General features: G+C 40.8%; 1 long non-coding RNA gene across 1 annotated transcript; it reads right to left on the minus strand.

The window, feature by feature from the left end:
- Positions 1-667: 667 nt before the first annotated feature.
- Positions 668-18719, minus strand: LOC141425619 (uncharacterized). Its single transcript, XR_012450622.1, has 5 exons — positions 18195-18719; positions 16721-16804; positions 15702-15846; positions 10871-10947; positions 668-3849 (listed from the first exon to the last, which is right to left on the minus strand). It is a non-coding gene; the product is annotated as an uncharacterized lncRNA (long non-coding RNA).
- Between the last annotated feature and the right edge of the window lie 586 nt (positions 18720-19305).

Below are 19305 nucleotides of genomic sequence, written 5' to 3' on the forward strand. Positions count from 1 at the left end.
AGTGACTCACACCTGTAATCCTAGCTACTCAGGAGGCAGAGATCAGAAGGATTTCAGTTCAAAGCCAGCCCAGGCAAAAAGATTGTGAGACCCTATCTCAACAAAACCCATCACAAAAAAGGGCAGATGCAGAGGCTCAAGGTGTAGGCCCCGAGTTCAAGCCCTAGTATTGCAAGAGAAAAGAAAAGTATGAAGGCCATACCTGGAATTCAAGGCTTCTGACAGCAGCTGCAGTTCTCATTCCCCTGCTCCAGGTGGCTGTCCCCATGCTCAGTAATAGCTAGTGGAGGGGGGAGGTCTCTGAGGCACTTGAGTTTTTTGGGAGAAGGATTAGTAGTGGTGGAGGTGGGAGCAATGCCTCAATGCCAATGTAGCAGCTATATCTAAGTTATTTCATCTAAAAGCCACCTTAGAAGAGGGGATTTTTTTCATTGCTAGGAATCAAACCCAGCATGCCTTACATATGTTAAGCAAGTGCTCTACCACTGTTCTATATCCCTAGCCCTTATTAAGAGGAATTATTATTTTCACTCTGGAATCAAGGAAGTATAATCAGGAAAATCAAGTAAACTTGTCCATGGTCAGAGCTAGGATTTAAACCAGATCTGGATGGACTTCAAAGCTCATACTCTTCCCATTGCATCATGGTTATTTGAGTAATTTTAGAAAGAGAACAAAGTGGTAACGTGGAGATTTCTGAGTCATCTCCAGCAAGTCACAATTGCTCTGGGGTGGTGTGGGGATGGAAGGGTGAAGACTGTATTTCCAGACCTCAGGGTTAATTTGGGATTTCTTCCTTGTGAGGTGGATTTTATTTGGCTTATTTTCTAGAGAAAGGAATTGTGAAAAGACCTCCTTAGCTGAGGTGTCCAGGCATATTCAGGACAAATCAACCAATCAAATTTAAGTGGAAGGGAGATATTCTGAGGAGAAAGAAAAACCTGTGTCTACAGTCCTCTGAGGTACATGCTACCTCATGCTTGCAACTGGCTTGGGTGATTTCATTGTCCATAGGGACAGTCCAGTCTCAGTTCAGCTGTCTCCTCTTCTCTTCTTAGCATACCCCATGGCCTTGCTATTACCAGGAACAGTTCTACCTCCAACATCTTAACTGGCTTCCTTGTAGTCTCTTCCTCACTGCCACCTTAATTCTTACGTAAGCCTCCAAACCTGGATCAAGCCCTCATCTCTCTATTGTCCTTCCTTGTCTTTCTCAGTTTCCATCAATAGTCAGGGCTTTTCAGTGGCAAGTGATAGAAACCCATAGTAAAATCATTTAAGAACAAAAAGGTTTGTTGGCTTTTTAATTGGGAAGGACAGGGTACAGTATTCAAGGTCAGAAGATGCCATTACTCAGGATCCCTGCTTACACTTTCTCAGGTTGTGCCCTACATGAGGGTTCCATATCTAAGGGAGTGAAATAAATGTTGTTCACATATTCACCTACATGAGCTCTTGTGGCCAGGTGAGGAAATTTCACCTGAGTACTAGAGCAGAGTGACAGTTTCCTCTTTAATAAACTCACATTAGCACATGAAGCCCCAGATAAGCTCAAGAGAATATGTACACATACACACACACACACACACACACACACACACACACACACAGGCCTATCCCAACCATTTCCTCAATATGTCAGCTAGCTTTCTGTCACTGTGACAAGATATCTGAGAAAATCATCTTAACACAGGAAAGGTTTATTTTGGTTCATAGTTTCAGTCCATGGTCACTTGAATACCTTGTTTCTAGACCTGTGATGAGGCAGAACATCATGGCGGCAAGTGTGTAGTAAAGCTAACGCAGCTCACTTCATGATGGCCAGGAAGCAAAGAGAGAATAGGGGACAGATAGGGGCTGGGGTCCCAATATCCCTTTAAGGGCTGCACTTTCAGTGCCCTACTTTCTCCAACCAGGCCTCACCTCCTAAAAGTTCCATCACTTCCAAATAGCACCATCAGCTGGGACCACACCTTTGGCACATGAACTTTGCTGGGGGGTGGGGGGGCATTCAAGATTGAAAACATAACATTGGAACTGCCCTAAAACTCTGAAAGGCAGGATTCTGGTCTCCCATTCCATAACCCTGGGGCAGAACCTCCTTTAGAGGGTTCCATGCCCAAGTCATCTAACATGGTGGAAAGCACAGCTGCCCTGTTCTTGACCCAGGACTTAGGGTTGCTCATGTCAGACAGTGATATATTAAGGTTTTTTTTTTAAACTTGAGGAAAGTATGCCTTTTCCTAAATTACACAAAGATGCTGCATTGTCTAGGCTGTCTCTGGCCTCTTTCTTTACCTTTCAGCTCTGCTTCTGTCATTCTTACTATTGTAGAGGGGATATTCTGTGTGGTGGTGGAGATGGCCATGAAGAGTCTGACTTTCATCTTTCTAAAATCCAAGACTCCACAGGCAAGAGGCAGAATTTCAAGTTATTTCCAGCTGCAGTGCTGGGAAGAGCTGTGATTGGCCTGCTTTGAGTCACATAGCCATCATTAGGTTCTTCATTGTGACCAGAGGAATGGAGTTCTCTTGATTGGCCAGGCTTGGGTCACACGCTCACTCTTGTGGTCAGGCCAGTGGGAATTTTTTACCGGGAGAACCCAAACAATGTTTTGGGGAGTAAGTCAGTCACTGTCATAACCCTGTTGCTGGTCATCATTACAAAAATATTTACTGAGCACCTACTATTGTGTTATGCACTTTTCCTACCAGTCACACCTAGTGATGCATTGTCACAATTAGTCTCTCACCAACACCTTTTCCTTTCAGGTCTCATGTGGCAAAATTATGTTGTGTGTGTCTCATTAACATGTCTTTCTGCTTTTATACCTTATTTGTCTGTTGGAGAAAAATGATACCACAATGCAGGATGATGTCTCTGTAAATTCATGGCTAGTGCAGCCAGATCAATGCATCCAGGTAATGTTTCTTTTTGTCCTGGAGTAACAACTTCTCTGATTGATTTATCCATTAGCTCATGCAATAACATTGGATTTGCACACAAGGAAGACTCACTCTGGAATGTAACATTATATAGGCAAACAAACAGAAATCTGACACACATTTTGATTTGAAACAATATAAATGGGTCACACTCCTAATTTCTGGGTTCCTTGTAGTTTACAGAATAAAAAGAAAGTGGTTTGTTTGTTTGCATACAGAGCCTGGCCCTTCCCTCCTACTTACTGTACTCTTTCCTGAACTCACCCACACTTTTCATGCTTCTGGGCCTTTGCTTACTTCATGTGAGCCCTGCCTGCCTGCATCTCACTTTCTCCAACTAATAAATTCAAGTAGTAAATGTTTTCTCATTCTTAAGGACATAGCTCAAGTGTCATTTCCTTTTGGTAACCCAACCCCTTTTCAGTATGTGATGCCCTTCCACTTGTTCTCGTGGCATCCTGGGTATATCCCTTTCACACCATGGATTCTGTCTCACTCATCTTATCTGTCCTTTTCCCCCACCAGTTGGTCAGTTCTGGGGAGATAAAGGCTGTGACTTGTTCTGTGTGTCTCTGGGCTTTACACTTGAAAGGCATTGAACTGATCTAAACTGACATAAGCTTTCTGGCCACTTCTCTCTGAAGAAGACAACTCCCCACCATATCTCTCTCATGTCCCTAATAGATGCAGTCCTCGCTCTAGAGGGGTAAGTCCATCTCACTCCCCAGAACAGCACTGATAGGCCACAGAGCAGATGTTCTAGAGGTATTGAGAAGTCAGGCATTGACTGTTGAGTGCACACTCTTCATGGAAGCTCACAGGGAACAGTCTAAGAGCAGATGCCTCACACCAATGAGATCCATGCCTCCTCTCCATGGCCACAGATACAGTTCTGTTGAACAGTCTAGAAAAAAAAAAAAGGAATGAATTTCTAAGAACAGTTCAATGTTCTCATCAGGAGGGCACAAAAGGGCAGCAGTCTAGGGCCCAAGTCTGGCAGGTTTGGACCTGGGCTGCTCAGAACTTGGAACAGGGAAGAAAGAAGACAGGGAGTAGACATAGAATGGTGTGGCAGGCTTCAAGTGTCAGGAGAGCCAGGACCCAGACCCAGCCTTGAAAGAAGTATTCAGGAGGCCTAAGGCAAGTCATTTAAAATGGACTGCACCTCATTTCCTCATTGTGCAATGGGAACATAATATGTGGTCCATGTTTCTCCCACAAGAGCCACTGTCCAAGTTTACTTAATCAATGCATGTTGGGCCACAGTCAGTCAATACTGAGTACCCATGTTGAATTATAGGGTTAATTTTGCGTGTCAGCTTGGCTGGGCTATAATGCCCAGTTGTTTGGTCAAATACTATTCTAGATGCTGCTGTGAAATTATTTGTGGATGTGATTAATACTTAGGATCAGTTGACTTTAAGTAAAATGCATTACTCTCCACAATGTGGATAGGCCTCACCCAGTCATTTGAATGCCTAAGAACAAAGACCATGGTTTCTGTGGTAAGAATACAACACACAACACTCAGGAGGCTGAGATAGGCAGGAAGATCATGAGGGCTAGACCAGCGTGGGCTGCATAAGAAGACTCCATCTCAAAAAATATATGCACACACATATTATATACATTATATATATTACATAATATATATTATATATATATAATACATATATATGTATTCATAGAAATCTGCTTGCTTGAATAACTAGCCTGTCTGCCAGCCTGTCCTATAGATTTCAGACTTGTCATACCCAACAATCATATGAACCAATTCCTTAAAATAAATTTCTCTCCCATCTCCCTTATTTCTCTCCCAGGTTCACACCTACATGTGCTGTGTTCCTCCTCTGTCCATGGCTCTTCTATCTCATCCAGTGTCTATGCCCAGTCTGTGCCACAGAGCAGTGACTGCTGTCCCAGTCCCCACCAGAATCAGAAGAATGGGTTACCCATGTGTGTACCACCCACTGCTGTTCTAACCAGTCTCCCCTTTCTAGTTTCAACAGCCCTACTGCCTTTGAAGTTTACACATTTGTACATCACCAGCCTCTCTGATGTCTGAGCATTGTGTCATCTGTCCTTCTCTTCAGCTTCATTCAAACACAATGCACACAGAAAATGCCAAAACAACAACAAAAAACCAAAAAAACCTCCACCCATTCAATTTGAGAAATAACAAGCAGATGTTGAAAGTATTTAAACAAAGGCAAATTATAAACACAAAAGTTAAATAACTATAAAGCAAGCACTTATGTTACCATTGCTCAGGAAAAAAACCAGACTACCATCATCTCTCCAGATGACCCCTTCAGATCGCCTCTCCATAACTAACTATTCATTATCCTCATTTGCACAGTAACTGTTTTCTTTGTGATTTGAAGGTACTTTATTGTATTCCTAAGCACTATTGTTTCACTGTGCCTGTTTTTTATAAATAGAATCACATCTTTGTTTGCATAATTTGTGACTATTTATGTCTTGCTTATTTAACTCAATATTATTTGTATTAAATTCTTTCATGGGGTTTCAAGTGGCTATTGCTCATTAATTTTAAATAATGTGTACTTTGTCTATATCAGGAGTTGTAGACTATAGCTGTGGACCACATCCAACTGGTAGTCTGTTTTTGTATGCTCTGTGAACTAAATGTGTTTTTACATTTATAAAGTTGCAGAAACAAAACAAAACTTCCAAGAGTGTAAAACTGCATGTGACCTGATAGCCTAAAATATTTACTGTTTGTTCCTTCACAGAAAAGCTTTCCAACCCTGGCTCTACATGAATACGCTATACTTTATCTGCTACCTTTGTGATGAGCATTTTAATGGTCTGCATATTTTTGACTACTGAGAAGTGTTGCTAGGAATGTTCTTTATATGTTTTCTGGTGTATATGGACATGTCTCTCAGGTATGTGCCTATGAGTGAAAATTCTGGATTAGTTAATATGCACATATTCAAGTTTAGAAGATAACCCCAGTTTTCCAAAGTTGTACCTACCAGACTCCCAACACTAATGTGTGAGTTCCAGTTGCTCTACATTCCCACCTACATTTAATAATATAAACTTAATTTTTTTTGTTTATTACATAGCATTATATCTTTGTAGCTCTAATTTAGCACACCCCTGGAACTAATAAAATTCATTGAACATGGGCTAGGGATACAGGTCAGTGGCAGAGCATCTTTGAGGCCCTGGGTTTGATCCCTAGCACTGAAAACAAAAGCAAAACCAACAACATGTCTATCAGGAAGCTGAGGCAGGAGGATTACAAGTCCAAGGCAGCTTCAATACATAGCAAGATCCTGTTTCAAAAAAACAAAAAAATTATTGTACAGTATAAGTCTTTTTTTATTTTTGTAAAGTGCTGTCACAATCCCAACATGTTTCCTATTTACTATTGGAATGTGTTTTTTCTTATTGATTTGAAGTTCTTTATTTATTTTGATTGTGAATATTTCATCAGTAATATATGTTGTGAATATGTGGCTTGCTTTTTCAGTCTCTGAATGGTATTTTTGAGCACCAGAAGTTCTTAATTTTGTATAAAAAATTTATTAGTGTTTTCTTTAACATTTATTCCATTTTCTGATTTTGAAAGATTTTCTACTCTCAGGTCGGAGAGATACTCTCCCATTTTATCTTCTTATAGCTGTTTAGTTTTGCCTTTTACATTAAGGACTGTGTTACCTAGAATTAATTTCTATTTAACTCATATGGATAACCAATTGGCAAAAGCAGTTTTTAAAAAAATCTTTTTTTACTGCTCCAAAGTGCAGTTCAATCATATATTAAGCATTCACATAAGATTTTCTTTTTGGAATCTATCATATTGTTCTATTTGTTGACTTGTATACCAGTTCACACAGTTTTAAATATTACAGCTTTATAACAAGCCTTGATATCTGCCAGTGCCAGTACTCTATTCTCCTCTTCCTCCTGCTTCTTCAGCTTCTTCTTTGACTACTCTTTCAATTTCTTTTTTTTCACTTCTTTTTGTGTGTCTTGGATATTCTTCTCCCTTTGCATGTTCACATAAGTTTGGGAACTGACTTGTCAAATACCATTAAAAACCTGTTAGGATTTTCATGGAAATTGCATTGACTCTAGAACTGATTTGATCTGGAGGAGATGCTCAAAGTGGTAGACCACCTGTCTAGCAAGTGGGGGCCTTGAGTTCAAACCCCATTATATGTATGTATTTATATATGTAAATACATATATAAATGTATACATATACATAAATGTAAATATATATGTCTCTCTATCTATCTCTCTCTATCTATAAATAAATAGATATACAATTGATTTGGGAAAGTTGACATCTTCCAACCCATAACATGCTATATGTCTTAATTTAATTATCTTTAAGGCCTCTCAATAAGTTTTATCACTTTTCCCATTACTATCTTACAAAGCTTTTATCATATTTATTCATAAGTAGTTCATGTGTTTTTTGGTTCTGTTATAAAAGGCAGTTTAAATAAGCTGTTTTTTTCTCTTATGAGCATGTTGTCACAACACAGTGTGCTTCCATGATCAGCTGTGTGGACAGGTTTCCCTAAACATGAAGCAAGCAATCAACTCTGCAGGAAAGGGCACCCATCCGTGGGCTATCAGTAGCAATAACCGAGATGTCATTTCTTATTTAATTCCTAAAACTATTCTGAAAGTTAGGATTTTAATTTTCATTTTAATAGTGAGGAAACAGAGTCTCAGAGAGATAAAAAGACTTGCTCATCGCATTAGTGGATGAACAGATAAAGACAATGTGGTACATATTATGAAATAATGGGAAATTCTATGTAAGATAAAATCACTGGCCAGAGAAAAGCGTTCTAAGCGGAACCCAGAGATCATTAGACAGGTGGCACATATGCTGACTCAGAGCCAGCCAGATACAGCATTAGCCTTTCACCTTAAGATCCCTGAGCTCCTGCAGCTGTAACCACGTGGTCCAATTGCCTGGAATTTACACCAGACTGCTACTGGCTAGTGAGCTATGGACTCATGGACTTTAACCCTTGCTTGAACCAATCATTGTAGGTTTGACTTCTTAAGTCTCAGCTCTTCATTCCTTCTTCAGAACACTTTAGGTTTTACCTGATGCTATGTCTCTCAAACTGCAATTCCTGAAACCCTCAAAATATTTTTTATCACACTTTATAGCCTTGATATTGATTGACATTACACACACAGACTACTATGCAGTCTTAAAACAGAAGTAATTCTGTCATTTGTGGTAACATGGATATCTGAAGGATATTATGCTAAGTGAAATAAGCATGAAAAAAATACTACCTGATCTCACTTATGTGTAGAGTGTAAAACAATTGAACTCATAGAAACAAGAGTGCTGAATGGTGGATACCTGAGATTGAAGAAGGAAAGAAATGTGAAGGTGAGTCAGTTCCAATTGCATAGGACAAATAAGTTTTTGAGATCTATTACACAGCATGTTGACTATAATTAATAGTAATGAGTTGAATTTTTCAAAGTTGCTAAGAAAGTAAATTTCAAATTTGAGGTCATATACTTGTGGTCATGGTGCCTGTCACGATGTTTTGGGCAGCATTTTTCTCCTGCTTAAACAGTGAAACAACCCTACTTCCTAAAGGACCTAAGTAACAACTCAATACGTCGAAGGCCCACCAGGTGGCGCTCCAGGTGTGCCTAGCGCAGGCCATAGTTGCTAAATTCTATGCACAGCCCCAAGAAGCTGAAATTTGATTTTTAGTTTAAAAGAAGGAGAAGGGAAAGGGAGAAGAGACAAATCTCTGTGGCATTTTTTTCGTTTACAGTTGAGCCATAGCGTGATCTCTTCTGTGATGGTTTTATTCAGGCATTTAGGATTCTCTTATATTAGATGCATTTTCTAGCTTGGCTAGGGCAGGGGCTGTCTCATTCTTCTTTGTACTCAATACAAGGTCCAGCACATAGTAAAGCCTGATAAATTCCCGATGATATGAGCGCCATAAACCCCTCCCAGAATTAGCTTCCTTTCCCTCCATTCCCTTTCTTGGTTGATGGCATATTTTACCCTGGCATCAGAGTTACAAACTCAGAGTCACCTCGCTACCTGGCAATCTGTCCAGTTTGATTGTCCACAGTAACAGTTGTGAACCTCACTTCTCTCCACATCCCTCCCTCCTCCTTCCTCACCACCCTCCTTTCCAGGAGGTAACTCCCACCTTCCAATTCACAGAGAACGTGAAAGGCAGGTTCCCAGGCTCCCTCAGCTTCCTAACTACACCTGCTTCCCTCCCAAGATGCTGGAAGGCGTGTCATGTCTTTTTAGTCCCCATGGTTCCTATCCTCCACACTCTCCATCTATTTGTTCATGTATTCACAGGAATTTAGAGGTGGAGAGAAAGAACAAGCTGGAACTCAGAAGGAGCTGGCACCCACAGAATGGATGGAAGCCTGTGGTACTTGTTCCTCTGGATCTTGAGGGGATGGCGTCCTGCAGAAGCCATCTTCTTCATGACGCTAAAATGCACACCTGGCCTGGGAATCAGAGTCTTAAGGGAACCCCAGGAGAGGAAGGGCAGTTGCAGGCCCTGTTGCTCCCTCATGCCAGTAAGGGAATCCATCAGGTATGATGTGTGAGCTACAAAATGACTGCTGCTTCATCTGCATCCTCTACAACTTGAATAAGAATCTCTTATGGTCCACCCTAGCTGGAAACACACCGAAATTGCCCAGCCAAGTTGATGTAAGCCTACTACAGCAGCACTTTTATTTTGAAGTATTTGAAACTGAATAGCCACTATAGAAAACAGTATAGCAGTTCCTCAAAAAATTAAAAATAGAATTACTACATGATCCAAAAATTCCATTTTTGGGTGTGTACCCCAAAGAATTAAAAGTTGAGTTGCAAAGATCTATTTGCATATCCATGTTCGCAGCAATCTTATTCACAATGGCCAAAAGGCAGAAGCAATCCAAGTGTCCATCACTGGACAAGATGGTAAAGGAAGTGTGGAGTACACACACAATGGACTGTTACTCAGCTTTAAAAAATGAAGGGGAGGGATGGGCCAAACAATGTATACACATGAGTAAATGTAAAAATGATAAAAAAGATTAAAAGAACCAAAATAAAAAAGCAAAGGAGCTGGAAAAAAAAAAGAAAAGAGAAAACATTTATCTTCTACAATGCTTCTACATGAATTGTGGTCCATGATCCATCTGAAAGTCCCTAAATTGCCTGTACTAAGCAATGGCAAAGTAGGGAAACAATTTACCAAAAATGATATTCAAAAGGGCTATAAACATATGAAAACAGGAATGTCTCTAGCACATGGTGGAGTGTTGAGGCACAATGTTTAATGATAGGTAAAGATCAGGAGTCCATGTACCCAATCACAGGGGCGAATTCAAGGTCTTCTATTAATGGAGATGCTTTTAAAAAATAAATCAGTTTGAAAAATGAGCTTCTATTCCTAGATTATTGCGAGGTATTTGTCTGGTCTTTGTTTTTTTAATTGTAAATGTTTTTGATTTTTTTTACATCTGCTAAGATAATCATGTACATTTTTACTTTTTTCTATTATCATGAAGTTTTGTATTAATTGCTTTGCAAATATTGAATCAACCTTGCATTTTTGCTATTACATTTGTCCATGTTGTGTGTATGCTGTACTATGCTTTATTTTCTAACAATTCCCAGTTTTATTCTTATGGGTAATATATCTAAATCATTTGAGAGGTTTGGATTTTTGCTTTTCACTGCTGCAATGAATGTTTACAAATCTTTATAAGATGCTATCAATTCCTTTCATTGCATATTAAAAAAATAAATAAGAAAAGAAGAAAATTAAGGTGATTTGATATATGATACAACATAAATAAATCTTAAAGACATATGTTGAGTGAAATAAACTGGTCACAGAAAGACAAGTATGTATGATTCCACTTACCTGAGGTATTGGTGTGTTTCTAGTTAGGGTAGGCCATCAATTCGTCGAAGCAGAGGGTAGAAGGGTATTGCCAGAAGCTGGAAGAAGGAGTAAAGGGGGAATTATTGTTTAGTGGGGTGGAGTTCTGAGGCAGGTTAGGAAATAAGGAAAGAAGCCATGAGACTTTCAGGCACCGTGATGCTGTTCATAGTGCATTTCAAGCTAAACCACTTATCTCAGCCAATGCTAACCTTTGCACTTGTAAATTTTTTGGAGGTATAAATCAACATATATTTGTAAATATGTTATGCATAAATAAACTCTATGTCTAGATAAAAAGTAAAAATTAACTGATTTAATTAACAAGCAAAATCAAGTTACAACTTCAATAAGGTACTGTGAGACACCTGCCTGATTGGCAAACATGAAAATGTCTGATAATGCCAGGGGCTATCGAGGATATGAGGCAATGTGGCTATGAGGCACAGGAGGTGGAAATTTATAAACCTCTTTTCTGTGGCCATTTGTCATTGTTTTTCAAGGCTGATTATTCAAGAACTCTGTGACCTAGCACGTATGTCCTGAGTGAAATCCTAGAGAACTCTTTCACGTTTGCTCCTGATTATATGTATGATAAGGCTCATTGACGGCATAATTGTTCATAAGGACCCAAACTGCACACTAGTGCATTTCGCTCCGTTTCTCTCTGCATTCCACCGCTCTCCATCCAATTCTGATGTTCTCCATTCTGTGACATTCTTTTCCATTACCCCACAAATGTCCACCAACAGAAGAATGGACATATACTTTGGAATACCCTTCTGATGAAGTCCCGAATCTTGGTGGAATCTCCAGAGAGTTTCTGATTCATGCTGCATTTCTTGGCCAAGGTACCAAATATGAAAGGGGAGACTTATATAGGACCTAGACTAGGTTCTTATACCATAAAGCTGAAGAATGAACAATGAATGGACAATGAGAAAAGTGTAAAGCAAAAGAGTTTATTGAATAGAAAAGTGTAAAGTGGGAGAGTTCAGCCCCCAGAGTTGGGGGAGGTGTCCCCAACTTTTTTGTTTTGGGTGCACTGGGTTTTGAACTCAGGGCTTCATGCTTACTAGGCAGATGCTCTTACCACTTGAATCCCGCTGCCAACCCTTGTAAATTTCTTTTTTAATTGTAAATCCTTTGCAGTTGTAAATTGTAAGACAGAAAGCCTTGAGAAAATTTGACCCTATTGATTGCATCTCATATGTGTAATAAAAATACCTGAGAGCTAGCCTAAGTGGATGCACAGAGTGCCCCAAAATTGTATGCCAAGACATTGTCAATCAAATCTATCAAACACTTTAGGCCATCCGGTGAAGACTGCTCAGATTTTTCCAGCAGTTTGCGCTTTGAATTTATAAAAGTCCCTTGAACATCTGGCTGGGAGCCATCACTGCTTTCTCTATGGTAACCTCCCCTCACTTCCAGTAAACTTTACTACATTTCTGCATCATGCTCGGATTCTTCCCCTGCAAGACCCAAGTGCCTAGGATTCTTCTGACTAGAGCCCTTAGAGAACACCCACCGGTAACAGTCTTACCTTTGTAAGATGAAAAGCTCTGGAAATGGTTGTACAACCATGTGAATGTACTTAACACCATTGAATTGTACACTTAAAATGGCTAAGATATAATCATAATTTTATGTTAGATGTATTTTACCACTATAAAAAATAATTTCAAACAGAAGATGATTTTTAAAAATAGTGCAATGAACACTTGCAGAGTCACCAATTGTTTTGCTTCATTTATCCTCAAATTTATGTATGTTGTGAAAATGTTTGATATTATGATGTTTTTCAATTGACTATTTCTGCCTGTATTTCCTAAGAAAAAGAATATTCTATATCTTACATTCAAGAAATTTAATATTGGTATGTGTTTAATATATAATTGGAATTTCCCAGTTATTCCAATAATGATTCTTATACTTTTTGGCAAATCAATTTTAGTTAGCTAAAATTGAATCCTTTCTATGTGCAACACAGTTTAAGGGAATGAGTGCCTCAGGGAGACAGTAGACAGTAGAGGGAGACTGTAAACAAAATTGTAAATAACTTGTGGTGCTAAGGATATTAAGCACTGCAGGATGGGGAAGAATAAAGCTGGCAAACAGTTTAATATGTAAGAGAGGAAGCTGCAGTTCTAAACAGGTGGTCAGGAATGTCTGACAGCAAAGGGGATCAGGTAAAGGCTTGGAGGAGGTAATGAAGCCATCCATGTGGCTATCTGGGAAGAGGAAATCAAGGGCAAATGCCCTGGATGGAGCAAGAATGGCTCAGTGAAAGGAAGAAGAATTTAGGAGGGCAGAGCAGGGGGTCAGGTCATGAAGACTGCCCAGCTTACATTCACAGAGGAGGGAGCTCCTGAAGGGTTTTTAGTGGAAGAATGAAGTGTGGTCTGACACATAATTTAACAGGGTTTCTCAATCTGCCCACTGAGAACAGAGTGTGAAGGTGCAAGGATGAGAGCTGGGAGACCAGTTAGGGGGTAGCACAAAATTCCAGGGGAGAGACGGTGGTAGCTGGCCCAGGTAGAACAGCAGAGGTGGGGAAGGCAGTCAGATTCTTGAGGTATTTTGAAGATAGAGCCCATGGGAATTGTTGATGACTTGGTTGTGGGGGTGTGAAAGAAAATGACACAAGTCCAGGGCAGCTTCAAGGATTTTGGGATGAGCAATGGAAGGATAGAGTTGTCATTTCATGAGAAGGGGACAACTGGAAAAAGCAGGTTTGTCTTAACGCATGTAATTTTCACAACTTCAGGAGCTAGGCATGGTTATTAGTCACTCTTTACCTATGAGGCAAGTGAAACTCAGGGAGATTAAGTAATTTGCTCAAAGCCACACAGCTAGTAAATGGCAGAGTTGGGATTAAACCTAGGTCGTTTGGTTCTCTTAATCACCGTGTGATGCTGCTTCTTGGGTGTTTAGTTCCTTATAGGGAACTCTGTAGAAATTATTCTTCTTCCCCTGTTTTCATCCCTCCATCCTGCTGTGGATTTTGGGGAGCTGCAGGTTGGAGAAAGATACCCAGATAGAAAGTAGGAGAAAAGAGATTTATTAGAATGCCATTAAGAGAAGAGACAAATGACTGGTGGCTGTGCAAAGGGGCTTAGCATGCTGAGACAGGTTTAGAGTAAGTTTTATACCTTAGGTTAGGCTACTTTTGATTGGCTATCACCACTGTTGTGAACCTCACTGATTGTCTCTTTCTGGGATTATGGTTTGAATTTCTCATGCATGGGACCATCTCTGTTCCATCTAGGCCTCCTAGGAGTCTGGAAGGATCTACCTCCCACATTCCATAGGTTTCTTGGTATTTGTCTGCCATGTTTCCTTAGAATGGGGGCCTGCTCCATATACTCCCCTGACAGAACAACAAAACCAATTCTTTTAATGGGGCAGAGGTCTCACCTTCTTGGAACTGCTTCAAGCTGGGAAGGGTCATAGGGATGTCCCTGACTATGTATTTGCTGTCCTGGAAGAGGATGATGGAGCAGTCCATGGAGACATGGCAAGGTTTAATTGAATTCTGGAATAAAATTGTATGGAAGCCTGGTGGGGAGGGTGGATAAGAGGCACTGGAGTGTCAGGTGGCAGGGGATGCAAATCAAATTGTAACATAATTTATTACTTTATGATATGAAGGAGAGGAAAAACAAATCTGGTTGGAACATTTATAAAGCAAGGATCAGTGGCAAAAAGGACTAAAATAGACAGTAGAGGTATGTAACCATGCATATGAATCATTTCTTCAAAACCTCTTGGCTTTAGTTGCTTTGGAAGGTCTGGAACAAGTGACTCCATTTGGAATCTGAGAATTTCCTTTCTTATTGCAACAGTTCTCTCTGAACTATTTGACTTTGAATGGCCCCTGTCACTGGGAAAAACCAGTATCCAATTGAAGCTTTACTTGTGTAGAATGACAACAGACAATAGTCACAATATTTTACAAGGAAAATGCAAAACAAAACCCAACAGAAACAAGTATTTAAAAAGATAACCAGTTTGGCAGGTAAGTACTTGATAGAGTAATTTTCCATAGTTTGATTGTAAATGCTCCAAGAGGATCAAAACTATGACAAAAGATTATTGAAAATTAATTTAGCAGCTGACAGGACTACTTGCTGATTTTTAAGAAATTTGAACTTAGACAATTAAAAAAATAAAACAAACCCCCCAAACATTAACCTCCCATCTACAAGCCCCCAATTTGGCAACCAAAACAGCCACTTATATGGCGTTTTCCCCTTGATCCAGAGTCTGAGAGTTAAATCCTAAATGCCTACATTTTAGTTAGACCTGATTGAGATAACTAGCTTTCTTTAAGAAATAACAGTTTTTATATATTTATAAAATAATACATATAAATTTAAGTATATTAATTTAGAGTACTCTCCGATAGACCTTTTTGGAAGGTTACAAATGTCTTGAACAAATAACCCCACCTGAAGGCTACCTCAAAATTTCTCTCCTCCCCTGAATCGTTGCACGACTTGCAAAATGACATACTTCACCCACCAGATACCTGTTCTCCCTTCCTGGAACAGCTACCTGGTGACCTTTTTTCCCCCCTCCCTCTCTACTTTACCACGTCCATGCGCCACTTACTTTTGGATTCATCTAGGTGTATTTGATGCCCCTCACTGGCTTTTAATAAAGACCTGTCTAGTCCATTGAGGTTGGTTTGTATTCTTAGTTTGTATTCTTTCTCATCTATCCTTGCTTTGTTAAGTAGTTTGAACCTAACACTTTTAACCATAGATTAATTACAATCCTCCCTAGGGTGTAACAAGATGATGCAAACCTCATGTCTGCTCTCCTGGTTCCATCATGGTGGCATAGATGATTGCTGTGGAGTTGGGCTGCTGGAGGAGGCTCCTGTCTTCTCTCACTGAGTCTGGGACCACAAGGTTTTTTCAAAGGTCTTTCAGATGGGATATAAAGCTCTGCTATATACAACATACAAACACAGACAGTAGTCAAAGGGGTGGATCCAATTTAAGAGGCTCTCCCAATTTAGGGAGGCTTGTTGTAATTCCTGATAGCTTGGGGAGGCAAGATAAGACAAACTGAATACTCCTGAATCTGCCTGGACTTTAACTAACAGAGCACAAAGGAAAGAAAGTCTGAAGAGGGTAAAAGGCTTTCCTTCGGGGCAGAGGGTGGAACAGCGAAGTCAGCCTCTGAGGTTTTCAGAGGAAAGAAAACAAGGAGCAAGATTTAATTACTCAGGATACACAGAGTCAGGACAGTATTCATTGGTCCCTCCCAGAGGTCTCAGTACTGCAAGAGGGATCTGAACATAAGGACCTTTGGACCATTTAGAGGAGTAATGGCAGAAAAGACTAAGTTGTAAAATGGTGCTATGATTAAGGTACCGTTTTGAGGCCAGACTTCTCAATCTGGCAGTTTGTAAAGCTGGTCATGCCACATTTCAAAGAAAGATTAAGCATTTCTTTGTGTTTGAGGATCAAATTTAGTCCAGTGCCAGAGATCGCAGCCCAGAAGTGAGTTTGAAGGGATGAAAGCAGTTTGACCCATGTTGGGAGAGGGCTTTTCAGTGCCCTAAGTCTCTCTGAGGCTTCCCACCAGGAGAGAAGAGGCCTACTGTCTGCAGAGGGACAAGTCAGGATGCCTGCTCTGCTGGGGCATCCCACCAAGTCAGAGGGATCCCAAGTCAGTGTGTTACTCTCCATGATAAGAGGAGGATCCCCCCCCAAATGCTACTCTCAGCATTGAAGGTTGAGCGGACTCCCAACCTTGAAGTCAGGGTGCATAGTCCTGACCAGAGAATGGGAGAGACAAGGGACAAAGGAGACTCACCACTGGTACTGAAGCTCCTTTCATTGTGCTGGCCAAAGAATCTCAATTTTCCCCAAGTCCCAGTGTGGCACTACTGAAGTAGTACTAGTGAAGAAGAGAAAAGGAGTTCTCTGAATTCCTTCATGGGGTATGGGGGCTCCTCTTATTAATCCCTGTGAGGGTCAGCAATTTATGTCATGGATTTTGGAGCACTGCAGGTTGGAAAAAGAATTTACTGAGAGGGAGAGTGGAAGAAGGCAAAGATTTATTAGGGCGCCATTAAGAGAAGAGACAAATAGCAAGTGGCTATGCAAAGGAGCATAGCATGCTGGGACAGGATTTATAGTAAGTTTTATACATTAGGTTAGACCACTTTTGATTGACTGTCTCCATTCTCGTGGACCTCACTGACTGGTTGTCTTTTCCTGGGATCATGGTTTGAATGTCTTGTGCATGGGAACATCTCTGTTCCATCTGGGCCTCCCAGGGGACTGTATCCACCTCCCACATTCTCTCTGTTCCTTGGTAATTGTTGGTCTGCCATGTTTCCTTAAAATGGAGGCCTCCTCCACACATCCCTCCTTCCTTCTGTCCTTCTCTTCTTCTCTCCTTCTCTTGGCAAAGAGGCCAAATGGGAGGGGTGACACTTTGGGAAGATGAAGCCCTGGTCACAAGGAGGCACTGCTGAGCAGAACCTTAGCTGGGGACCCACCCTGTAAATAACTGACCACATTTATCCTAAGAGACAATGCACAAATGAGAAAGCTAATGTGCTTTTGTGCCTTTCATAAATACATTTCCTTCCTTCCTTCCTTGTTTTCTTCTTTTTTTGTCTGTGCTAAGAGAATCCATCCCATTGGTCATTAGGAGTGACATCATCAAAGCCTGTTCAGTTCTCTGACAGAACCTGATCCTTCAGAGAGAAGAGCAAACAGGAATAAAGAAGCCTCTGCCTTGGTCTGGGAGGATGGTACAAGAATTGCTTAGACTGCCATTGGCTTATGTGTGGCCCCAATTATTCACCTCTACACCCCTAGGAGTCCTTTATTCACCTGTAAAATGGGTATATAATTTTTACCTGCCTCCGAGTTGTGTTGGAAGTTATAATTAATGGTGGTTAAAGTACTGTGAGAGGCATGGATGAAAGGCCTTATGTAAATATACATCATTATTATGATTAATGGCATTTTTCTTTGAACATACCAGGAGACTGCCCTTTTGACTTAGGCTGTTTAACTGCATCTCTGCTCTCCCCATCATGCCAGAGATATTATAGGCTGGCCACATGAGAAAACTTTTAAAGGTCTGGAAATCTGCTGCTATCTTTTGACACCCCTCAAGTAACCTGACATGAAGAGTGTCAGTTTTTGTATATTATGAACAATCTGTTTGATCCAAACTGTTTCAACAGGTGTGAAGCAGCAGAAAATTACTCTTCATCATTAATTAACCAGCCCTTCCTGAGAAGGAACCACTTTGGAGTTCTCATCCATACCACCCTATCTTCTCTTCAGTGTAGACTGTGATCCAGCTGCCTGGCTTTCCTGGGGTCTTTCAGCAGGACTGTCATCCAGGGCAGCCTGGTCTGGATGCTGCTTCCCGCCGGCTTCTTTTTTGCTCCATGGCTTTGGGCAGGCTACACAACAACTGCGCTTCCTGAGACAGTCACATGCCCCTTTTAAATCTGTGAGAGGGATTAAAAGAAAGCATGTGAAACACCCTAGTGCTCAATGTATTTTCCCTTCTTTCCCCTCAGTGGGGCTAAAGAAAACAATCTACTTTTGTGATGTAGCTGCATAAATGCTCAGGATTCTGACCACGAGATAATCTTCAGGGAGAGGCTGAGTCCTTTGCTGCCTTAGCTGCACGAGGATGTGATTATGGATTGTGCAGTGGGGCAGGTCCTCCTTCCTCAACTAGCAACCCAGAGGGAGGAGCATCCCCATCCTCAGGTGGGAAGACCTGAGGCAGTTCCTGTAGTGACCCTCAGACCCTCAATTCCAGAATTTTCCAGCTGACTTCCACAGCTATCGTAACACTAAGAAGAATGGAAAGCATAGAGGGGTGAGGTCAGCAGTGTGCTTTAAAGTTATTTATCTTTTTTCTTTTGAGTATTTAAAATATTTTTATTATTTATCAGACTCTTAAGTGCCTGGCATTTTTGTGCATGCATTCAGAATTGGACTCCATTCTCTGTATATGAAGATACATTGTGCTGGCACTGGCTACATTTATATCCTCTTTTGAGCAGGGCTCTCTTTGTTCCTTTTTCTCTTGATCAGGTGTGCCCTGGAGTGTGGTGCTTAGTTCTGGTTGCCACACTTTGAGGAGGATATAAACCCAGTTGGAGTGAGCTTGGAGTTGATACTCAGCTGGTATAAGGAACCAGAGAGTTGAGAAGACACCATTATTACCAGATCTAGGTCACCAGATCAGGGGCCAGAAGTTCTTGGTGTCATCAGAGAAAGAACTCAAGGATGGACACAGAGGAGACTTTTATGCAGAAGCAGGCTTATGACTGCAAAGCAAGTGACTGTCCATTCCTCAGGGGTGGGGAGATTGGGCAGGCTCAAGAAGGAGGGCTGCCTGGAGGGGTCCAATACATC

This window comes from Castor canadensis, chromosome 1 (assembly GCF_047511655.1).
Source record: "Castor canadensis chromosome 1, mCasCan1.hap1v2, whole genome shotgun sequence".
Lineage (NCBI taxonomy): Eukaryota > Metazoa > Chordata > Mammalia > Rodentia > Castoridae > Castor > Castor canadensis.